The sequence below is a fragment of the Dipodomys merriami genome, unplaced genomic scaffold (assembly GCF_024711535.1).
Source record: "Dipodomys merriami isolate MVZ:Mamm:240054 unplaced genomic scaffold, mDipMer1.0.p SCAF_264, whole genome shotgun sequence".
Taxonomy (NCBI): Eukaryota; Metazoa; Chordata; class Mammalia; order Rodentia; family Heteromyidae; genus Dipodomys; species Dipodomys merriami.
The window spans coordinates 113,928-139,956 of record NW_027204093.1 but is presented as its reverse complement, the minus strand read 5'-3'; positions in this window follow the sequence as shown (position 1 = coordinate 139,956).

The window sequence follows — 26,029 nt, the reverse complement described above, 5'->3', positions numbered from 1 at the left end:
TCTCCAATTAAGCCACATAAACTGTCTAGTGGAATAAAAAAACAAGATCCTTCTGTCTGCTGCCTTCAGGAGCATACTAATTAAGGGATCTCTCCTACAGCAGGATATTACCATTCTAAATATCTGTTCCCCAAACAATGAAGCACTCACATTTATCCAAGAAACACTACTTTCCCTCAAATCCCACATAGATCCAAAGACATTAATTGTTGGGGATTTTAGCACACCACTCTTCCCACTAGAGAGATCAACTCAGCAAAAACTCAACAGAGAAACCGCAGATCTAAACATCTGCATAGATCAAATAGATTTAACAGACATCTACCGAATATTTTACCCAGCAGCATTAGAATACACGTTTTTCTCAGCAGCACATAGAACATTTTCTAAATTAGACGACATTTTAGGCCACAAAGCAAACTTGTCTAAATTCAGAAACATTGAAGTTATACCTTGCATTCTCTCGGACCACAAGGGAATAAAATTAGAACTCAACACCAAAAGCCACCAAAACAGTCCAGTAACACATGGAGGGTGAACAACACACTGGTGAATCATGAGTGGAAGAGATTAGAAAGGCAATTCAAATGTTCATGCTATTCAACAAAAATGAGCACAAAATTTTCCAGCCCCTCTGGGACACAGCAAAGGCAGTACTCAGAGCCAAGTTTATAGCTCTGAGCTCCTACATCAACAAATTGGGGAGATCTGAAACCAACAATTTAATGACACATCTAAACCTCCTTGAAAAAGAGCAGCAAGATAAAACCCAATCCAGTAGATGGAAATTAATTAATTAATTAATTCTGACTTATCAGAATTAAATGAATTAGAATCCAAAAAAAACTATAGAGAGAATCAAAACCAAAGAGTTGTTTCTTCGAAAAAATCAACAAATTTACAGAAACTTAGAAAATCTTATCAGATAAAGAAGAGAATGCACCCAAATAAATAAACTCAGAGATGAGAATGGAAACAGGACCATGAAGACATCCAAGATTCAGAACATTATAAGGGAATACTTCTCAAAACTTTATGCTAATAAGTTTGAGAACTTGACAGAAATGGACATTTTTCTAGCAAATACTGACATGCCAAAACTAAACCAAGATGAGTTAAACCATCTTAAAAGGCCCATATCAAGCATTGCAATAGAAACTGCAATAAGAGACCTTCCAGCTAAGAAAAGTCCAGGACCAGATGGTTTTACAGCGGAATTCTACAAGGCCTTCAAAGCAGAGCTCACACCAATACTCCTCCATGTCTTCAATGAAAATGAAAGAGAAAGTTCACTACCGAACACATTCTATGAAGCCATCATAACCCTCATCCAAAAACCAGGCAGGGACTCATCAAAGAAAGAGAATTATAGACCCATTTCTTTGATGAACACTGATGCAAAAATTCTCAACAAAATTTTGGCCAATCGACTTCAACAATTCATCCAAAAAATCATACACCACGATCAAACAGGATTCATTTCAGGGATGCAAAGCTGGTTCAATATATGCAAGTCAATTAATATTTTTCATCACATAAACAGGAGAAAGAATAAGAACCACATGGTTATCTCAATAGATGCAGAAAAAGCATTAGACAAGATCTAACACCTCTTTATGATGAAGGTTTTGGAAAAATTAAGAATCCATGGAACATTCCTCAATACAATAAAGGCTGTATATGACAAACCTACAGCCAGTATTATACTTAATGTTAAAAAATTAAAACAATTTCCTCTTAACTCAGGAACAAGACAAGGATGTCCCTCTCTCCACTTCTCTTCAATCTAGTATTAGAATGCCTAGCTACAGCAATAAGACAAGATGCAAACATAAAGGGGATCCAAATAGGGAAAGAAGAAAAAAAAACTCTCCCTCTTTGCAGATGATATGATCTTGTATTTAAAGAATCCCAAAGACTCCACTCCCAAATGACTCAAGCTGATTCAAAACTTTGGCAAAGTAGCAGGGTATAAAATTAACCCCCCAAATCAATGGCTTTTCTGTATGCCATCAATGAGAAAAGTGGGGCTGAAATTAGGAAAGCAACTCCATTTGTAATAGCCCCACAAAAAATAAAATACATAGGAATTAACTTTACCAAAGAAGTGAAGGACCTATATGACGAAAACTTTAAAATCTTGAAAAAGGAAATCAAAACAGAACTTAGAAAATGGCAAAACCTCCCATGATCCTGGATTGGAAAGATTAACATCACGAAAATGGCAATACTTCCCAAGGCTATGTACAAATTCAATGTGATACCTATAAAAATTCCAACCTCATTCTTCAAGGAAATAGAAGAGGCAATCCAAAAATTCATAAGGAACAATAAAAGACCCCGAATAGCTAAAATGCTACTCAACGGCAAGAACACTGCTCGAGGAATAGCAATATCAAATTTCAAACTCTACTATAAAGCCATGGTAATGAAAACAGCTTGGTACTCGCATAAGAACAGACCTCAGGACCAATGGAATTGATTTGAAAACCCAGAAATGAACCTACAGACTTATAGCCATCTAATCTTGGATAAGGGTATTAAAAAATAGAATGGAAGAAAGACAGGCTTTTCAGTAAATGGTGCTGTAAAAATTGGTTAACTACTTGTAGAAAACTAAAGCTAGATCCTTATACATCACCTTGCACCAGAATCAACTCCAAATGGATCAAAGCCCTCGGAGTCAAAGCAGACACTCTGAAAACACGACAGGATAGGATAGGAGAAACCCTAGGTCTCCTTGGCCCAGGCCGAAATTTTCTTAATAGAGACCCGGAAACACAACAAATAAAAGAAAAGTTGGACAAATGGGATTGTATGAAGTTTCAGAGCTTCTGCATGGTAAAGGTTATAGCTAGCAAGATCAATAAAAAGCCTACGGATTGGGAGAAGATCTTCACTAGCCATACAACGGACAAGGGTCTCATATCTAAAATATACTGGGAACTCAAAAAATTAAATCCTCCAACAACAAATCCTCAAAGAAACAACTGCCCAATAAATAAGTGGGTTAAAGACTTAAAGAGAAACTTCTCTGAAGAAGAAAGAAGGTTGGCCAATAGACACACGAAGAAATGCTCAACCTCCCTAGCCATAAAAGAAATGCAAATCAAATCAATGTTGAGATACCACCTCACCCCAGTTAGAATGGCAAAAATCAAGATCTCTAACAACAGCAGATGCTGGAGGGCATGTGGACAGAAGGGAACCTTACTGCATTGTTGGTGGGAGTGTAAACTTGTTCAACCACTTTGGAAAGCAGAATGGGGTTTCCTCTAAAGACTTCACATAGAGCTCCCATACGACCCAGCAATCCCACTTTTGGGCATTTACCCAAATGTTTACAAACAAGACCAAACTAAATGTACCAGCACAACTATGTGTATTGCAGCATTATTTACCATAGCTAAGATCTGGAACCAACCCAGATGCTCCTCAGTAGATGAATGGATTCAGAAAATGTGGTATATATACACAATGGAATTCTATGCCTCCATCAGAAAGAATGGCATTGCCCCATTAGTTAGGAAATGGAAAGACTTGGAAAAAATTATATTAAGTGAAGTAAGCCAAGCCCAAAGAAACATAGTTACCATGGTTTACCTTATTTGTAATATCTAGTATATGTATGAGTCAAGCAGAAAAGGTTAAATAATGTGATGTTAGGAAAATGAACTCTTAGATTTGTATTTTAATGTTTTTTTCTTTCATGCATTTGTTTCTAACACATTTATAAGATTATTTCTTTGTTTCTTTGTATGTCCCTCCCCCACACTATAACCCCTGCTTTCACTATATTTGATGTAGGAATAATTTCTGGAGATGGGGAAAACCAAGTTGTTTAAGGATACAGGTGGACTTGTTGCAACAATGAGAAGTACAAGTTTTCATGTCGAAAACAAACTTTACAACTTTGATGAGGGGGAGATGGGGAGGATTGGCAGTGGGGGTGGTGGAAAGGCTGGGAAGGGATGTGAAGGGTAAACAAAGGAGGAGGCTGCAATTCGTTATAAGAAATGTACTCATTATCTTGCCCATGTAATTGTAACCCCTCTCTACAGTATGTTCACAAACAATTAAAATTAAAATTAAAAAAGAAAGATTTTTATGGCACCTTTTCTGGAAAAAATGAGTTTCTTAGCATTTCCTGCCATTTGGAGGTGGAAGGACCAGGATTCGAATTGTGGGCTTTAGCTCCCACCACTTAAACCCGAAGGTAGGGAATTCACTGGTCTGTCCAAGAATATCAGCAAGACCAATGATTAAGTAGGCACCAGTGGCTCTCAGCAGTCCTCCATGATACTTACAAAGCTGTGAAAGGAGATTCATGGTAAAATTCACCCTAGGCTGGAAAGTACTTGAGACGCCTGTCCAACTTCAGTTTCAACAAATCCAGAAGTAGAGCCATGTGGCTCCAGTGGTAGAGGGGTATCTTTGAGCAAAAGCAGCTCACGTACTGTGCCTAGGTCCTCAGTTCAATGTCCGGGACTGGCAACAAACAGACATACACAACAATCTGTGTAGCCATCCGGCTGTCTGTTGGTTGACACCACTACCAGAAGTTGCGGAAGGTAGAGGTAACTGAGTGGTAAGCAAGAGTCTAGAGGCGAATTTGGAGTAAAATAGAAAATTGGCAACCTATTAAGTGAGTGGGAGAATAGAGGATTTCCCAGAGCCTGGGAATGTGGCCAGCCCATCTTTCCCATCAAAGCACTCAGATGTCTGAAACAATAAGACTCTGAGTCAGAGCTGCGGGCAACAAACTACTGCCAGAACACCAGCAGAAGAATCCTCACGTCAGACCTTCAACATTCAAGAAAACAAAGAATACAAAAAAGGGAAGGATTCCAAACAAAACACCACTGGGGAGGGTGATTCAACGGAGGGTCTGGCCAAAGGTGATGCTTACCACAGGCCTCCCCTGCCTTTGGACACAGTCACAGCCACCAGGGTCCAGAGTGTCAAGGGTCCAGATACCACCAAGAATCTGCAGAGGTGCTACCGACATGTGGTGCCTTCCCTGGACTGCAGCAAAAGAAGAAACCAGGTGTTCTGTGCCGAGATCCAACCACTGAAGCAGGAAAAGAAAGACCTGCAGGATTGACAAGCGAAAGAGAAGGAGAAGGTAGCCCAAGTTCACAAAGCACCGAGAACAGAGCTAGACATCCACAAGCTACCCATACAGTGGTTGGTTTTAGCAGAAAGTGATTTACAATCAGCACCAGCCCACATGCAGCTCGCGGCCGATGACAGAGAAATGAAGCACGAAGCTCTCACCAGCTGCCTACAGGCTGCAGAGCAGTGCATGGGGGAGCTGGAGATGGTGGCTTCTGTGGTTACTACTTACAGAAGGATACTGAAATGTTGTTTGAACAGCTGAAGGATGTAACACTTCAGCTCAAGGAAAAGACCAGAAGCTTCTATGACCTGGAGCAAGTGAACACAGAGTTTTCGGAGAAGCTGGAAGCACTCTGGACATAGAGGAGCAACAGGAAGAACAGAACCTGCAAGTTCCAACAAGTGCTGCAGAGGTGTGATGTACTAAAGAGGCTACAGGACAACCTGAGCTGAATGGTGACCACAGCAAATCTGGAGACAGACACCTTCTCCCAGAACCTGAGCATTGAGAGTTCCATGCCGAAGGAGGTGGCCTGGTGGCTGACTGAGCACGTAAACCAACTGACAGAGGAGAAGGAGTGAGGATCGAGGTAGGTGCTGCACCTAGAGAATAGTTGGGGGAACTGAGAACAAAGCTGGCAGAGCCATGGCCCCCCCAGGGTCCATCTCAGGAGGAACAGCAATTGCAGGCCCATGCCTACTGCACGCAGATGGGGTTGAAAAACCTGGAGAAACAACTTCACATATAGGTCCAGGAAAATCAGAGTCTCCATCTCCAGATTGCGGAGCAGCAGGAGCAACTGGGAAGACTAGAGGAGAAAACCAAAGATCGGCAGGATATCCCCGAGACCCCACGATATGCATGTGTGTGCAACCCACAGCTGGAGGAACAGCTGGCCTTGCTGCGGGATGCTCTCTGCAGGGTGAGCAGTGAGAAAAAGGAGCTCACCAGCATCGTGGACTCAGTGCAGCAGGTGAAGAATCATCTGCGGGAACAGCTGGACTGCTCAGAGGAGAAGATAGAGGAATGGAAAGAGGTGGCTGAGAGAGAAGGCCAAGCAGCTCGTGAGCTGCAGGGGCAGCAGGAGCAGTCCCTGGCCTAGCTGCAGGAGCTCAGAGCCACCTGCGAGCAGCACATCACTTCAAAGGAGCAGCTTTGCTCCAAGTAGTAGGTCCTTCTGTAGAACCTGCAGAAGCAGACCCAGCAGTTGGAGCAGCTGAAACAAGTGCAGGGTCCGACCAAATGGAGGGACTAGGTGGTGCCCCCAAAGTGGCAGGACAGTTTCAAGTGCCTGGAAGTGACCAGTCCACAGGAGGAGCACCTGCAGGCCCAGCTGAGCTTCCTGGCTTTCCCTGGGGAAGGGGAAGCTGTGAACCCTGGAGAAGCAAAAGCTGAGGAAGCGACTCTCCTCGATGTGCCCATGGCAGAAAATGGAGATGTCCCCCAAACTGAGAGGGATGTGGTTCTGTTAGCACTCTCAGAGGCTGAGATCCACAGGGGGAATCTCCTGCCTGACTGCTGCAGGCACTCCCCCTTCGCCGGACAGCTCAGTACCAGATAGAGCTGGAGCCACAGGTCCCCCGCCCATGAGCTGCCACCACAACACATGAGAGAATGAGAAGTGGGACATGTGGGCATCCAAGAAGAAAATCTGGTTCATCCGCAACCTGCCTGATGAGGTGGACTTCCAGACTCCTGCAGATGAGCTCCACCATTGATGCAACCAGCTGTCGGCACATATCCGCACCGTCCAGGAATCCCTCTTGGCATGTAAAGGACAGATGTTCATTCTGGATCAGCTGTGTCAGGAGAAAGCCGAGTGCATGTGCCGGCTGTCCCAGGAGAAAATGAAGAGTAGATAGCTGGAAGAGTTTCTGTCGCTCCTACACGGGGCTCCAGATACCGACACAGGCTGAGCTCTCCACCAGTCCAGCTTCTTCAGAGGCCTCAGGCTCCTGGGTGGGCAAAATGAGGAAGGCACAAAAAGGTTTTGAAGAATTGATACTTCAGGATAGTGTGGAAAATGCAAGAGGAGAAGTCAGGGTTTGCTGCCCCATACAGGACTCCCCCACAGAGCGTGTCCTGCTGCAGATCCCCACATCCAGAACTACCCACAGCTGGTGCACTCAGGCTTGCAGTGCTCAATCCCTTTTCTCTGTAGACTGATGGGGATGATGACTCCCTATGTGACATACTGATTTCCCAAATCCTCAGCAGCCACCAGAACTAGGTGGCCAGGTGGGGTTCTCTAGGCCTCCATCTACCTGGTGATAGGAAGGGTAACCTGTGGGCCAAGTAGAGCAGAGGCTGCTGGGAGGAGGCCCAAATTCCAGAGCCATCTAATGGCCCATTGCTGGCCAGGGAAGAGGCCCATGTTATGCTTATCACAAAGCATAAATTGTTTCCAAATGGAAAATAAAGCCTCCACAAGGATTTGTTCTTCCAGTTATGGGGCTTGAACTCAGGGCCTGGCCACTGTCCTTGAGTTCTATTTGATCAAGACTGGTGGTCTACAAGTTGAGCCCCACCTCCCCTTCCAGCTTTATCTTTGTGGAATCAAACCCAGGGCTTCAGACTTGTTGGCGACCAGTCTATCACTGAGCTACATTCTCAGCTAGGATGATCCTCCTCCGCCAAACCCACATGCCAATCCTCAGATAAATAGGAATTAGGGGCTAGCATGAATATGAAGCACAAGTCTGGTTCACACGGAAATATTTCCCTGCCCCTTCTTTGACACCCTTATTTAAAGTTTCTCTTTTACTATTGAGGGATGAGAGAGGGAGAGGGACATCCGAAAGAGGAGTACCAAGAACAGTGCCCCCCTGATTGCCACAGCCTCCCCCACACAAGTGGTGCTAAAGATTCCCATCTTACCTGACTCAATGTTGTGTCTACACTGTCTCCCTACCCCAGCAAGGCTCAGAATGAAATAAATGTCAGCCCTGGCTTCAGCCCACACCCAGAGTAGAAGCCTAGTCCCAGGCTGGCTTCCACCTCTGACTTCCCTGAGTTAGGCTGGACCCACCATTCACCACTGTGTTGGTGTCAATGATCTCATGGATGGATTTCAGGAAGAACGTCTATGGCAAAGAGCAGAATCAGCAGTGTGAGCAGGGAGGAAGGAGCCAGGGCAATTGGTCTGGGATCTTCGTCCTTGGAGCCTTGCCGTCAAGCCAGAGCCATCCTGTCCTGAAGCACAGCCAAGGACAGGGATTGGACAAGATAGAAGAGCATGGGACTAAAGGAGGTACTGCTTTATCTTGGCACTCTTGAAATTTCCAATATTTGGCCCATGTCAATCCCAAAGCCAACATGCAATGCCTCTCCTTGTTGTTGTTGTCCATGAGCATTGTCCCTGAGCTCTTTTTCTCAAGGCTTGCACTCTACCACTTGAGCCACAGGGACACTTCTTTTTTTGTGATGATTCTTTGAGGATAAGAGTCTCACAAACTTTTCTACCCAAGCTAGCTTGGAAGCCAGATCTCACCTTCCTGAGTAGCCAGAACAACAGGCGTGAGCCAAAAGTGCCCAGCATGTGATGCCTTTTTAAAGGATCTTGGCAAGTCTGTAAAAGGTATCCCATAGGGTCTGGATAGACCATGACCCAATTAAGGAGCTCGGATTGGGGAAGGCTGATGTTATAGCCAGTCTGTTCCCCAAAATTATAGATGTTAGGTGGTGTTGGATGCATCGAAGTCCTAGGCCAACAACCACCAGATTTAGTGGGGAAAAAGGTAGAGAATACCCAAAGGTTACAGTGTAGAAATCTCTAATTTTGCATGAACATGGTGTGTGTGTGTGTGTGTGTGTGTGTGTGTGTGTGTGTGTGTGTGTGTGTGTGTGTGTGTGTGTGTGTGTGTGTTACCAAGGCTTGAAGAGCCTAGGTGGGAACCTTTAGCTTGTTTGCATAAGTTTGATACTCTAATATTTGAATTATAATATTTCTTCTTCCCAGCTTTTTGGTGATTCTTTGGAGATAAGAGTATGCCCAGGCTAGCTTTGAATCTTGATTGATCTTCCAGTGTCAGCCTTGAATAGCTAGGATTATAGGCATGTCTTTTCATACTTTCTGTTCTAACAGCTGTCTACTTTCCCTGGCCTAGATCTCAGATCTCTACATCAACTCCCAGCAGCCCCTGGCTCTGTGGAGAACTTAATGCTCAAACCTGTCAGTGCATCCTATTTCTTTGTCCTCAGGGGAGAGTATGTTTCCTCTGAAGCCTGGAGGGTTAGGGGAGGGGAAGGAGGGATAGCTGTAGATGGGTGCTTGGCTAGGAAATAGGTATTCTGTTTTATCCAAGAAGGAAAGCTTGGCCAGATGCTAATGGCTCATGCTCTCATATTCTTAGCTCCCTCAGCACGCTAAGATCGGAGGACAACCATAAAGATGCAGCCCAACAAGAAATGTCTCCTCTCCCAAGAACCACCTGAAAGCTGGAAGAAAAGCTGTGGCTCAAGTGGTAGAGGGCTATCCTTGAATGAAAAAACGGAGGGACAGAGCACAGGCCCTGAATTCAAGCCCTACAACCAAGATGCACTCATGCACATGTGTGCACAAGCACACACACACACACACACACACACACACACACACACACACACACATATATACATATATACATACACATACACACACACACACATACACACACACACACACACACACACACACATATATATATATATATATATATATATATATATATGGCACTACTGTGGCTTGATCACAGGTCCTCAGAACTTCCTGGCTGCAACTCAGTTTTCTGGAGGCTGGTGGGCTAATACTGTGACCCCATTTATGGATTGGACATTGTAGGCTGTGAGTTGAAATCCCAGCATGGCCAATAATGTATTCATGGAGTAAGAAGCCAATTTTGTCCCATTTTTTTCCTTCTCTGTGAAAGTCCTGGGTCTCAGTATATGTGATAAGATGTAATAAAATAAATGTTTTATGTGTAATAATACTAAATCATAAGGGTAAAAAATGACATATGGAATAAACCCTTGTATGTAAATAGATCTCATATATGAGTATTATTTTTTTCAGTACTGGGACTTCAATTCAGGGCCTTGGAACTTTTCTGAACTTCTTGTCTTCTAGGACGGTGATCTTCTCCTTCACCCACAGTGCCGCAGAGTTACCCAGACCCTGAGTTTAAATTCCAGGCCTGCCATTAAAATGGTGCAAATTCCAAGCCTGAGCCTTTTTATTATTATTATTACTATTGTTGTTGTTGTTGTTGTTGTTGTTGTTGTTGTTATTTGGTTGTAGTCCAAGTACCGGGCTTGAACTCAAGTCTTGGCATCTCTGCCAAAGATGATCCTGGGATCTTAGGTCCTTAGTTCAAATCTCAGGACTGGCAAAAAATAAAAATAAAAAGGAAAAGGATAAAACTGAGAAGTTCAATAAGGTGGTTTTACTTTTTTTCCCCTTTGTATTGTACCATCCTGGGGCTAAATAACAATGCCCAGACAATGTACATGACCTTACCTTGCTGATGTTTGGTGGGATATTAGGGAAGCCAAGCCGAAATCAGCAACTTAGGACTGAAGGTTGAATCCTGGGACTCCCAATAATGAATGGCTGGCGGGAGATTCTAATAAATGCTTTCCAGGGCTGTGAAGGTGGCTCAGTGGTAGAGTGCTTGTGTTGCATGCTAGAGGCCCTGGGTTTGATTACTCAGCACAACATAAGCAAAAAGAAAAAAGCCACAAGTGGCGCTGTGGCTCAAGTGGTAGAGTGCTAGCCTTGAGCTGAAGAGTTGAGAGACAGCAACCAGGCCCAGAGTTCAGGCCCCACGACCGGAACCCCCCAAAAAATTAAAACAAATTAAAATTAAAATAAAAAAAAGACGCTTTCCAATAGGCATCTGTACAAATAGAATGTTGTAAAAGTAACAATTACATTAGTAGTGTACAATTATATTATAAAATTATTCACAACCATTATACTACATTGACTAATTTTCAATTAATACTTTATTAGGCATTTAATCATGATACTTAAAAAAGGAAGGAATAATTTAATTGACAATATTTGGTAGAAATATCAAATATGCAATTTCATAATTTACAGACATCTCTCGTTAAATATATCTATATCTATCTATCTATCTATCTATCTATCTATCTATCTATCTATCTATCTATCTATCTATCTATCTATCTATCTATCTATCTATCTATCTGTCTGTCTGTCTGTCTGTCTGTCTGTCTGTCTGTCTGTCTGTCTGTCTGTCTGTCTATCTACCAATCTACACATTTATCTGTTTATACACTTGTCACTACTGGGGCTCAGTGGTAGAGTGCTCACCTAGTAAGTACATAGCCCATGGTTCGATTCCTCACTACCATGTGCATAGAAAAATCCAGAAGTTTTGCTGTAGCTCAAACATTCGAGGACTAGCTTTGAGCATAAAGGCTTAGGGACTGTCTCTAAAACCTTACTCAAGCCCGAGGACTGGCACCGAAACAAAAACAAAAAAGGAAAAGAGAATGTTCTGACTGCAACTATATAAGGATAGGGCTGCAAATACCTCATCAAAGAGCAAGCTGGGAGTCTAGTACTGACATTTGCCATCTAACCTGAATTAGCCAGAGGTAAACCGCTGCAACCCAGTTCCATGAACTAGATGCTGCTGGCTTGCTCATCCTGTCATCCAAGATACTCGGGGGCTGAGATCTGACACTGGTGGGTTTAAAACCCAGCCCTGGCAGGAAGTCTGTAAAACACTGAGCTGTGGCTTAACGTGTTAGAGTTCTAGTCTGATCAAAAGATCTTAGGACAGTACCCCCAACATTTCAGTGCAATCCCCGTGGCTGACTCCCCCCCCAAAAAATCTCACCCCTCTAAAATTTAAATTTGGACTGTATGTGGCGTGTTTCTGAAAGAATGGTGATACTGATGAAAGCCCCCTATTTCTAATGACATTATGTGGGTTACAGCTATGTGATGAGTCTTTCATGAGTTGTGTGCTGAGTCCTTCATGGGGTGCAATTTTTTATTTTTTCATCTGGTTCTTTTAAGAGCTACACAAGTAAGATGATTGTGCAGATGAGAAATTGTGGCTCAGATATGTCCTCATGTTAGGGCCAAAATTATGTATGTACCTAACTCTAGTGAGTTGTCTCCTGCTGACAATTGTTTTGGTTTATGTTTCTTGATCATGAACCTTGAACTCAGGGCCTAGCCACTGACACTTACCTGTGGAGATTATGGGTAGTGCCCTACCATGTGGAGCCAAGGACCCCCTTGCAACAGAGTGTTACAGTCTAGTCATGTAGTAGCTGAGGTCTGTCATCCTGCCTACTCAGGAAACTGAGATCTGACGATCTGGGTTCAAAACTATCCCAGACACAAAAGGTCCCATGAGACTATTATCTCCTATTCACCACTTAGAAACTTGAAGTGGAAGCTAGTCGCTGCTGACTCGTGCCTGTCATCCTAGGTACTCAGGATGCTGAGAGCTGAGGATCACGGTCCAAAGCCAGCCTGGGCAGAAAATTCCTTGAGACGCTTCTCTCCAGTGACCCACCAAAAACTTGAAGGTGTGCTGTTGCTCAAGTGGTAGAGCGATTGGCTTTCACTAAAGAGCTCAAGGATAACACCCAGGCCTAGATTTAAATTCCTCCAATTTCCAACAAAAGAAAGAAACCTGAAGTAGAATGCTGGGAATGTGTCTTTGGAGTACAGTGCTTTGCATGTGTGAATCCCTGGGTTTCATTCCTTAGTACTACATCACTAGAGAAAAACGTGAATTGGCTGTGTGCCTCAAGTGGTAGAGTGCTATCCTTGTACAGGAGAAACTCAGGTACAGTGTTCTGGTCCTGAGTTGAAGCTCCAGGACAAGTATATGAACACACATACATACACACACAGATACCAGAAGTAAAGCTGTGACACCAAATGATAAAGAACTGAGCTTCTGCAATGAGTTTATAGTCAGTACCCAGGTCCTGTGGTCAACCCTGAAACACAGCCATGAAGGGCCCAACTAGGAGAGGTCAAAATTTCAAAATCTGACGAGTTTCACCAGCCCTAGATGACAGGAAGCATAGTGATATTACACATGTGCTTTGATTTAGCAAGCTTCTGAAAACGCAGGGAGGATCATTGCCAATAATGAATCATTTCATTAGGCTCAGGTCCCTAGTTGTCTGCCAGAAGGACCCTTGAATTAATTGTAGCAGGTTATTTCAACACTGGAACATAGTCTAACAAAGACAGGACAATTGCAGGGAACTTGGCCATGGGAGGTGCACAAATGAAGTCTTCCTGTCACAACAGAGCTCTTGGCAGAGAGATAGATTGAGGTACATAGAGGCCTTTTTCTCCTGGCCTTCAGAGCCCACCCACACTCCACACTAATTGGCCTAGAAGGAGTTTTTTTTTAAATCACTTAGCTGTACAGGAGTGAGGCCTATTCCAACAACGAGGAAGACTTCTTCCAGCAGTCCCTGATGTGGAGAAAACCTCAGGCTACAATAGGAACAGTGAGAGGAGCCCTGGAAGATGTACTGTCTTGAAAACTCTCTCTGTTCTATGAAATCATTCTATTCAAAGTAAATTTCCTAGCTGGATACCTTTCATCATAGGAACTCGACCTTCACCAATAGAAATACATGCATACATACAGGGGGTGACAAGTTGTTACTGGCTTTTTTTTTATTGGAAGGTGCGGGGGTTTTACTGTGAGCCTAGGCAATGTTCCTGAGCTCCATTTGCTCAAAGGTAGTGCTTTGCCCTTGAGTCATAGCCCCATTCATGGGAATTTTTTATTCCTGTAATCCCTCAGAAATAAGAGTGTGGTGGGATTTCCTGTCCTGGCTGAATTCAAACTGGCATTCTCTACCTCTCAGCCTCCTGAAGAGCTAGGCTTACAGGTAGGATTCACTGACACTTTGCTTTCTTTTCTTCTCATTCTTTTCTTTCATCCTGACAATCTGAAATCTTCACAGTGTCATTCCAATGGTTTGCATTTTGAAGTAAATTACCCAGGCCTGGAGTTGAAGTGCCTGGACTGCCACCTACAAATGGAGTGAGATCTTGAGAAATCATTCCTATCCATGGGAATGCCTAATGGAATGTTATAAAAGTAACAATTAAATTTGCAGTTAGTTCATGATTCTCTTATAGAATGCCACACAAAAAGTATTGTCTTCCATTCTAGCACCATGGTATGATTCTCCCAATTAAGGAATACTGACTACTTTTACATTAATGCTTTAATAAGTATTCAACCATGATACTTCATTACATTCAAAGGAGGCATAATTTAATAACTAATAATCCATAATATATATAATTTAATATCCTTATATTCTCTCTCATATACATAGCAAGCTACACATCTATCTATCTATCTATCTATCTATCTATCTATCTATCTATCTATCTATCTATCTATCTATCTATCTATCTATCAATCTATCTATCTATCTATCTATCTATCTATCTATCTATCTATCCGCCACTAGTATTGCTTGATCTCAGAAGTGGCTGGCAGTCCAGTTTGCCAAAGGCTTTTGTTTTACAACTGGCCCATTCATGATTTGTGCATTGTGGGCTGTGTGTTCAAATCCCAGCATGGCCAAAAGTTTATATGTGGAGTCAGAAGCCAATTTTGACCCATTTTTTTCCTTCTCTGTGAAAGTCCTGGGTCTCTGTATGATGTATAATCTGTATGCAAATAAATCCATTTCATAAGATGTAATAAATGAAATAAATGTTATATATGTAATAATACTAAATAAAATAAATAAAAAATACATAAGGGTAATAAATGTCATGTGGAGTAATCACATGTATGTAAATAGATCTCATGTATGAATATTATTTTTTCCAGTACTGGGCCTTGAATTCAGTCCCTGGAAACTGGTCTGAAATTCTTGTCTTCAACGATGGTGGGTTTCCCCTCCCCCACAGTGCCAGAGAGATAATCAGACCCTGAGTTGACATCCCATGCCTGTCAGAAAAATGGTGCAAATTCCAAGCCACGGTCTTAAATTTTTTTGACTAGGAAAATGCACTGTCTTGAAAGCACTCTCTGTGCTATGACATCATTCTATTCAAAGCAAATTTGTTAGCTGGGTGCTATTGTTCATAACGACTATGGATGTTCACTGATAGAAATACATGCATATATACACAGACACATGCAATTACAGGCTTTTTTTTTAGTGCAGATTCTGAGGCTTAAACTATGAGCCTAGAAATTGTCCCAGAGCTCCATTTACACAAGGAAGCACTTTATTGTGCCTTAATCCATGATACTTCATTAAATGGAGGCATACTTTAATACCTAATAATTATTAGTAATATATTACATGTAATTTAATAATATATAGACATCTCACATTCTATAAATATATTTATATTTAAATGTACAGTGGAATATACATATACATCACTCTCTTTCTCTCACTATATATACTTATATACACGTATTTGCAGCAATTTACACATCTATCTATTTATATATTGGACACTCATGTGGCTAGAACTCAGGTCCTGAGAACTGCCTGGCATTGAATTTATTTGCGGCTGCTGTCCTTAAACTGACCCCTTGATGATTTAGACATTCCAGGCCCTGAGTTCAAATCCCAGGAGTGCTGAAGTCAATAGGTGGAGTAAGAAGCCAATGTTGACCTGATTTCCTTTCTGTGGAAATAGTGCCCTAGATACAATATGTAACATCTATGCAAATACATATATATGATAGATATTATACATGTATATAAATATTTTTTTGCCATTTCTAAGGCTGGAATTCACACACTGGGAAATGCTCCGGATTTTTTTTTTCTTCTAGGAGGTTAGCTTTCATTTCACCCAGAACACAATAGTGTTACCCAGTCCCTGAGTTCAAATTCCAGGTATGGCAGATAAAATGGCCCTAACTCCTAGCCAGGACATTAACTTTTTTGGGAGGGCAGGCACGGGGCTTGAACTCAGGTCACCACAACTCTGCCTCAGCCTTGATTACCCTAGGCTGATGTGCAGCTTTTACACCTACAGATGATCCAGGGATCCTACGACCTGAGTTCAACTCAGGCAAAAAAAAAAAATAAAGCAACCAAGATGGAGGAGGAAAAACCAGGAAGTTTTAGACAATAGTTTTACCTTTGTTTCCTTTGCACGGTGACCACCCTGGCTCTTAATGCCTCGGCTTGAAAATTGTACATGTCCTTGCATGGCCGAAGGCTGGTGGGCTGTCAGTGAAGCCTGAGCCCAACCAAGACACCTAGGCCCTCAGTTTGATCCTGGGACTTTCACCTACTCGTTCCTATCTATAAGAACAATCTTTGTAATATACCAATTGAACTACTAATTAGCTAGTCATTTGTAGTATAAGATTGTACAGAATAAATATAGGTCATTGATTAATTTAATTTATACTTTATTAAGTCTCCTACCGTGATTAATTAATGGAGGCATAATTTTAGACCAAATAATTCATAGTAATAGAATATATAAAAATAAGATATAGGTCATCATTCTTTGTATAGCGTTATACACTAGAATCTACATAAATGTCTATCTGTCTCTCTATATAACTTTATTTATAGATTCATATACATATGTAAATACACACACACATGCTTCAATCTACACATCTATCTGTTTATATATTGGCCACTCCTAGGGCTTCATTCTCAGGTCCTCAAATTTGCTCAACAACTTCACTTGCGTCAGACTGGTGGGCTAACATTGACCCATTCATGAAGTGGGCCTTCTAGGCCCAGGGTTCAAATCACAGAACTGCCAAAAACCTAATCCTGGTGGAAGAAGGCAAGTGTCCCACTTGCTTTCCTTATCAGTGAATGTCCTGGGTCTCAGGAATGATGTATAATACAGAGCAAAATCTATGTTCTGTGTTATAGGATGTAAAAAATGTTATACATGTAATCATACTCTCTAAAATATATAATGAATGAATAAAAAACAAAATAAAATGAATAACTACACTAACTGCAATATGCAGTAAATATGTGTATGTAAGTATAAATCATGTATTTAAAATGTATACAAATATTATTTTTGTGAGTGCTAGGAACAGGCCTGTCTTTCTTATCTTCCAGCACTGTGAGCTTTCCCTTCCCCCACATTACTGCAGATTTACCCAGACCCTGAGTTCAAATCCCAGGCCCGGAAGAAAAAATGGCGTGAAAACAACTCCAAGTAGCCTAATAATTGTTAAATATTTTTAATGTATATATGTACGTATGCATGTATGTATTATGTATTTTTATTTTGCCAAGCACAGGGCTTGAACTCAGGGCATGGCAACTCTTCTCAGCTTTGATCACTCTAGCCTGGGTTGCAGCCACTGGACCCACAGCTGAACCTAGGTTCCTGGGCCTCAAAGGCTGACAGGAAAAATAAATAAATGAAAAGACACATTAAAAAAAACCCAGTAACTTGCAGATGGCTGCTGGTTTTACATTTGTTTTATTTTCAAGGTGACCATCCTGGGTCTAAATGACAGGGCTGAAAAGTGTTGGTAACCTGGCATTGCTGAATGCTGTCGTTCTTCCAGAGAAGCCATGGGCCAACATGACAACATAGGACCTGTGTTTGAAGCTGGGTCCTGACTCCAACCAATGAAGGGAGATCCTAAGATTCTCGTTCCTATTCATAGGAATACCGATGGAAAGTTATGAATGTCAAGGTTGTATTACTTGTTCCTGAATGATACTAGCATAAAATTACAGAGTGATTTTAGGAGGCTGATGGATTTTAATGAAAATTTTTAACACATTAAAAGAATACTATTAATTACATGGACACAACAGTTTCAGGACATTGGTCGATATAATTAATAATTCATTAAGGATGAAAAAAGTAATATTAATTACATGGAGGCATAATAAATACCCAAGAATTGGTAGGAATGTAGCCTATATAACTAAAATAATATGTAGACATCTCTGGTACTCTATAAAGATCTATATTTATTTGTGTACTACCATCTGCATGTCCATCTGTGCTTGTTTTGTCAACCCCTGGGACTAAATCTCAGGTGCTGGGAACTGCTGGTTGGCTCCATATGCCCCAGGCTGGCGTACTGACACTCACCCATTCATGAATTGGGCCTTGTAGGCTGTGAGTTCAGATGCCAGCACTAACAAAAATTGAATCTTGCAGTAGGACACATGGTGAAACATGTTTTCTTTTTCTGTGAAAGTCCTGGTTGTCAGGTGTGAAGTTTCATGCATAGGCAATTCTATATCCTATGTAATAAATGTAGTAAATATTCCATGTGTTATAGCAGTCAATAAAATAAATGGTAAATGAATAAAAAATAAAATGAATAACTACTCTAAGCACAATTTGGAGTCAACATACAGGGCTCAATCTCAGGGCCTGGGCACTGCCAGGCAGCTGAATTGCCTAGGGGCTGCTGTGCTGGCAGTCACCTATTCATGAACTGAGCCTTCTTTGCCCTGATTTTAGATCCCAGCACTCCCAAAAATGTAATCTTGGAGTGAGAAGCTGAGCACGACACATGTTTTCCTTTTCTTTGAAAGTGCTCAGTGTCAGGTAGGATGTATAATTTGGATGCAAATCTATATGCTATGTAATAGGATGTAATAAAGGTAGAAAACATCATAGGTAGAAAAGTTACCACTACAGTAAATGATAAACAGATTGAATTAGTAGTGAATCATTCTAGGATAATATTACATGCAATAAGTGTAGGATGTGCACTAAGTTTAATTAATATTTTATTAAGCATTAACAAAATAAAAATTACAAGGTGACATAATTAAACAACTAATAATTGGGAGTAACACATGATGCATAATTTAATAATATATAGACATTGTTCTCATTCTATGAAATATCAAATTATATGTATGGATATATGTACATATATGATAAACAGTTATGGGATATTGAGTAATTATTAATTAATGCTTTATTAATTGTTAACTGGGACACATCATTAAATGGAGACATAATTTGATACCTAAGTATTGGTAGCAATATTATCTATGATTTAATATTATGTAGAAATCTCTTTTTGTGTATATAATATTTATATACAGCAGTCTCTATCTATTTATACCTCGTTCCCTCCTGAGGCTCGGTGGTTGAGTGCTCTCATAGTAAGCACGAAGCCCTGGGTTCGATTCCTCAGTGCCACAAAACAGAAAACTCAGAAGTTCTGCTGTCTTTCAATCGAGTGCTAGTCTTGAGCACAAACGTTTAAGGACAGTGTCTAAGCTCTTACTCAAGCCCCAGGTATGATACCAAAAAAAGGTAGGATATTCTATAGAAGGACAGAACTTCAAATACCTCATTACAGAGCAAGCTAGGAGTCTGGTGCTGACAGCTGCCACCTAACCTGACTTAGTCACATGTAAACTGCTGCAACCCTGCTCCACGGGTTACCCATGTCATCCTGGCTTATGCCCGTTATCTTAGCTGCTCAGGGGCTTTAAAACCCAGTCCTGGCAGGAAGTCTGAGAGACACCTCAAAATGTGGCTCCAAATGGTAGAGCTTTGAGTTCAAGCCCCATGGCTAACACCCTCTCCCCAGAAAAACACCCCACTAAACCATTAAATGTGAACTTTTATGGTTTGTAAATTTTCCTCAAAGAATGGTGATACTGATGAAAGCACCCTAATTCTAATGACAGCTTGTGGAATGGAGCTATGTGCTGAGTCCTCCATTGGGTGCTCCATTCTGAGTCCTGCACAGGGTGCTATGTGCTGAGTCTTTCCCAGGATGTTGTGTGCTGAGTGGTGCAAAGAGTGCCATGTGCTATGTCCTTAACAGGGTGCATTCTTACATCTTGTCTATGTAAGAGCTCCACAACTTAGAGGATTATACAGACAAGAATATTGCGGCTCAGATAGGCCCCCATGTCAGGGACAAAATTATGTATTACTGAAGACTCGTGAGTTGTCTACAGCAGACAATGGTTTGGTTTGGTTTTTTCTTGGTCATGAACCTTGAACTCAGGGCTGAGGCACTGACCCTTATCTCTTGGGCTCATGGCTAGCACTCCACCACGTGGAGCCATGGACCCCCTTGCAGCAGAGGCTATGGCCAAGGGGTCAGTAGCTGAAGTTTGTCATCCTGCCTTCTCGGGAAGCTGAGTTCTAAAGATCTGGGTTCCAAACTATCTCAGACAGAAAAGGTACTATGAGACTATTATCTCCAATTCACTACTAAGAACCTGAAGGGGAAGCTGGGTGCTTTAGCTCATGTTGGTTATCCTACCTACTCAGGAGGATGAGATCTGAGGATCATGGTTCAAAGCTAGCCTAGGCAGGAAAGTCCTTGAGAAATTTAGCACCAATGAACCATAAGAAAACCAGAAGTAGCTCTGTAGCTCAAGTGGTAGAGCACAAGACTTGAGCTGAAGGGGTCAGGGACAGCATCCACACCAAGACTTCAACTCCTTCAATTGACAACAACAACAATAAAAAAGACAGAAATAAACTAACAAAGCTGAAATAGAGGGCTGGGAATATGCCTTAGTGGTAGAATACTTTGCATATATAAAATCGTGGGCTTGATTTCTCAGGACCATATGACTAGGACAAAGCCTGAAGTGGCTCTGTGGCTCAAGTGGGAGAGGGATATCATTGTACAAGAGAAACTAGGTACAGTCCTCACGTCCTGAGGTCAAGCTTCAGGACTCATGTATATGTGTGCATGCACACACCCACCCACGCACACACACACCGTGGTGTACACACATACACACCCACACATACACTCACAGACCAGAAGAGATGTTGTTACACAAAATGGGAAAGCACTGGGCTTCTGCACTGAGCTCATGGTCAGCACTCAGGCCTTATGTTCAACCCCAAAACCTGACCACCCAGGGACCAGCTAGGAGAAGTCAAAGGTTTCAAAACCTGATGAGCTTCACCAGTCCTAGATGACAGGAAGCTTTGTGATATTCAACATGTGCTTGGGTTTCCCAAGCTTCTGGAAACATAGGAAAGGCATCATAGGCCCAACATTGCTTGCAATGAATCATTTCATTATGTTCAGTGCCTTAGTTGTCTGCCTGAATGACTCCTGAATTATATTGAGCACTGTAACTGAACAACAGAATATAGTCTCACAAAGGCAGGATAAGTGCACAGAACTTGGCCTGCCATGAGAGGTGGCACAAATGAAGGTCTCCTGTTAAAACAGAGCACTGGGGAGAGAGATAGCTAAGGGTACAAAGAGGCCATTATTACTGACCTTCAGAGCCCACTCACACTCATTCTCACTAACTGGCCCAGATGGAGTTGTTTGTTACCCAGCTGTACAGGAGTGAGGACTTTTGTGTGCCTGTCTAGACAATGAGAGAGACTTCCTCCAGCAGGCCTGTGATGCAGAGAAACCCTCAGGTTACACTGTGAACAGTGAGGGGAGCCCCGGAACCTGCACTATCTTGAAAGAAGTCTCTCTGTTATGAACTCATTGTACTGAATACAAATTTCCTAGGTTGGTGCCATTCAGTATAGCTACTCGGGAATTTCACCTATAAGAATACAAAGACATGGAAATACAGGCTCTTTTAGAGGGGACACGTCCTGGGTTCTACCCCATATTTCCACATATGATCCTATTCATGGTCCCTGGGCTCCTTTTGCTCAAGGGTACTGCATTAAGCTTGAGTCACAGCACCACTTCTGGGTATTTCTGTGATCTCTTAGAAATAACTGTGTCATGGACTTTCCCACACTGGCTGGATTAAAACTAAGTTTCTCTACATCTCAGCCTCCTGAGGTCCTGGGATTACAGACAGCAGCCACTGGCACCTTATTTCTTCACTTCTTCATTTTTTAATCTGGACAATCTGACTTCTTAACAGCGTCATTCAAAAGGTTTTAATTTATAAGCAAACTATCCAATGTTATTTATAGCTGCTTTCCCTTAGAAGGATTTTCTCTCCTCATCTTCCCCTCTGGTCACAGGTTTGAGGCCAAAAGCGAGAAATGAGTGTCACAGGATTTGGGAGCAAATATCCACAGTACATGCCAGTTCTGTCACTTAGCATTGAGCTGCTGTGAATTTACTGTCTCAGGATATGAGGACAGAAAGCTGGAGTGATCCTCATACAGTCTGCATTGCTCCTTTTGCCTATAAAATGATCTAATAATTATGAGTGTTTTGTGTCTCCAACATTAAGTGTCTAGAACACACTAGTAGCATCTTCATGTGAAGGGTTAAAGTTTTGAGGCAGTGAACACTTGTTGCTTGCTTCTAGCAGAGCAACACGTGGTGGTAATCCAAACACCTGGTTGATTGTGTGCCTTTATAAACCCTGCAAAACTTTAGCTCGGGGTTCTCCTCCTAGGCTCTGCTGTGTTGGAGTGTAGGATGAGACCCAAGCTGCAGCCCGTTTAAATAAAACCTTAAAACAGCTGTAAAGTCTGACTCTCGATGGTCTTCTTGGAGTGGATCCTGTGACCTGGGTATAACATATTAGTGAGGGCTTGTCCGGGATCCCCCCAAAAACCCCCGAGATCTCAGCCTCCAAAGGTAATATAGAGCTGTCTTTGTTAATTTGTCTTGTCCTGTCATTTGTCTGTTTTACTTTCGTTTTCCTTTGTGAGGATGGCCACTCCGATTCGTAAAGGGTTGTTGAGGCAGATGCGCTTGCACCACAACCCTGGAGGAACTGGGAGATGTCCAAGATCCTATTGTGGGGCAGGGGTCCTTGGAACCCCGCTGTGTGAATTGTGGGGTGGGGGTCGGTTCAGTGTTGGGCCAGAACTGACCAAGAGGGCCTCCTAACAGAGGCCCAACTAGCCCACTGTGGCTCTGCTCTTTCTGCTGTGTGGCCTGGGTGTGGAACCCCACCGTGACTGTAGTCAGTGGACCAATTTGGGAGATCTTCACTTTGTAAGCCCTTTTTTGTAAATGTCAGGCCTGCGTGTGTTTTGTTTGTACTGTTTATTGATTTTTGGATTGTACGTCTGACGGGACTGGAAACCATAGGCACCATTCCATCTAGCCTCCTAGACTTACAAAAAGTAACTGAGACAGAGGGAAAGAAAAGGTACCCCCCGGTTTTTCAGGGAGATAACTTGGAAGAAGAAATGTTTCCTCCCCCATTCTCTCCTTTCCAGGTTCCTTTTGCAGAACCTGAGAATGGTCAAGAGGAGGAGGGAGCTATAAAACACTCACCACCTGCCCTTAACGTTTCTGAGTGGCCAGTCACTCCACAACAAAGTGGGATCAAACCCCCCTTCTAATGCAGCTGTTTTTCCCATACGCACCATAGGTCCTGTGGATGCAGATGGTCAACAGCAACTCCAATATTGGCCATTTTCTACCAGTGATCTACACAATTGGCACACCCAAAATGCCCCCTTTTCTGAGAAACACCAGGATTTAATTTGTTTACTTGAAATTATTCTCTTTACTCATCAGCCCACTTGGGATGATTTTAGTCAGCTTTTACAGGTCCTTTTTACTACCGAAGAGAGAGATTATATCCAAGAGGCAGCCCAGAAACATATCCCTGGCCCCAAAGGAGCACCTATCACAGATCCTGCTCTGATCACTGCCTATTTTCCTGAGATCCAACCAACAATTGAGACAACAATACAGTTGAAGGTAGGGAGCAGTTGGCTCTGTTGGCATGTCTCAAGGTGGCAGCTTGCCAACCTACTGATATGGCCAAAGTTTATAATGTTAGACAGGGAGGAAGTGAAAGTCTGGCAGCATATCTTGAGTGGCTCCTGGAAGCTTTTAGTCAATATACCCGTATGATCTTGAGACCCAGGAGTCAGCTCAGATGATTATGTTTGCCTATATAAATCAAGCTGCACCAGACATAAAGCGAAAGTTGCAGGCTCTAGACAGACTTAGTGAAAAGTCTATTAGGGATCTAGTAGCTGCAGTGGAAAGGGTTTACAATAAGAGAGAGACAGTAGCAAAGACAAGAATGGAAGAACAAAGAACATGAAATTGAGTGTGAAAAGCATGACCAGGCCAAAGAAAAGAGGCTAGACTGGTTGGACTTGCCACTATTGCATGCTGAGCATACCTGGTTCACAGATGGCAGCAGTTTCATTTGAGAGGGAAAAAGGTACACCGGTGCAGCAATCAACACGGACACTGAGATAGGGTGGGCAGAAGCACTCTCCCAGGGAACGTCTGCACAAAGAGAAGAACTAGTGACACTAACAAAAGCCCTACAGATGGGAAAAGGGAAGAGACTAAACATTTACACGGACAGTCGGTATGCTTTTGCCACTGTGCATGTCCATGGAGCCATTTACCAAGAGAGGGGGCTGTTGACAGCTGAGGCAAAGGTTATTATAAATGAAAAAGAACTTTTAAGCCTCATCCGGGCCTTCTGGGAACCAGCAAATATTGCCATTATGCACTTTCCTGGCCATCAAAAGGTAATTGATTCAATAACCAAAGGAAATAACTTGGCCGATCAGGCAGCTAAAGAGGTGGAACTCCAGCCCAGGGCCACAAGGTTTGCCTCCTGAGCCTCAGTATTCCCAAGAAGACTTGGAGTGGATAAAGAAAATTTCCATGTCCTATAAACCCCCAAACAGAGAAAGAGATAAAGACTGGTGGAAAACTGGTGAGGGGAAACTTATCTTGCCACAAAGATTGGGCAAGCGGTTTCTTATGAGAATCCATCGGGTCTCTCACATGGGAACCCGAAGAATGGAGAACTTGCTCCTACTCTCAGAAGTAAAAATCAGGCAAGGAAATCAACTCATTGAGGAAATTGTTAAAAAATTTTAAAGCCTGTCAGCTCACCAATGCCCCTAATCAACTGGTTACAAAAGGAGCTCATCTCCATGGAGATAGGCCAGATGTGTATTGGGACGTAGACTTCACAGAAATTAAAACTGGAAAATTTGGATATAAATATTTGCTAGTTTTTGTAGACACCTTTTCAGGATGGGTTAAAGCCTCCCCAACAAAGCATGAGACTGTGAACTTCATATCTAAGAAGATCCTGGAAGAAATTCTACCCAGGGATGGCTTCCCATCCACCACTGGGTAGGACAATGGACCAGCCTTCGACTCAAAAGTAAGTCAGGGAATAGCCGTGGCACTGGAGATGGATTGGAAATTGCACTGTGCTTATAGACCCCAGAGTTCAGGTCAGGTAGAAAGAATGAATCAGACTCTAAAAGAGACCTTAACTACATTGGCTTTGGAGACTGGCCCAGACTGGGTATCGCTGTTTCCTTTTGCCCTGTTTAGAGTAAGAAATTCACCCTATCAGCTTGGCTTTACTCCTTTTGAAATAATGTATGGACACCCTCCACTCATTATCCCTACCCTTCAGACTGAATTGCTTGCTGATTTGGATGATATTGAATTTCTGTGTAAGCTTGACTATTTACAGATGGTGCAAAAGAGGATGTGGACTCAGCTTAGAGCATTATATGATTCTGCTTCTATTCCTACCCCCACCCCATTTGTTTAAACCAGGGGACTGGGTGTTTGTTGGAAGACACAACCTGATATTTCTGGAACCAAGGTGGAAGGGACCTTACATGGTGCGAATGGCTACACCTACTGCCCTTAAGGTGGATGGCATTGCTGCTGGGATCCACTGCTCCCACCCCAGATCAGCTGATCCCTTTGCCCTGGACAACCGTAGGGAAACAAGGGAAGTCTCCAAGCATCCTACCCAACCACTCTGCATACAACTCAAGAAAAGAAAAATGAGCTGATTATTATTGGTATTGTTGTTTAATATTATGGCTAAGGTCAGTTAGGGACCATACCCGTTCAAGATCAAGAGCTGTTGGAGTTTAGTTTGAGGCTGGAGCCACAAGACCATAAGTCAAGGCGGGGAATGAAGGGTTAAAGTTTTGAGGCAGTGACCACTTGTTGCTTGTTTCTGGCAGAGCAACACGTGGTGATAATCCAAACACCTGGTTGGTTGTGTGCCTTTATA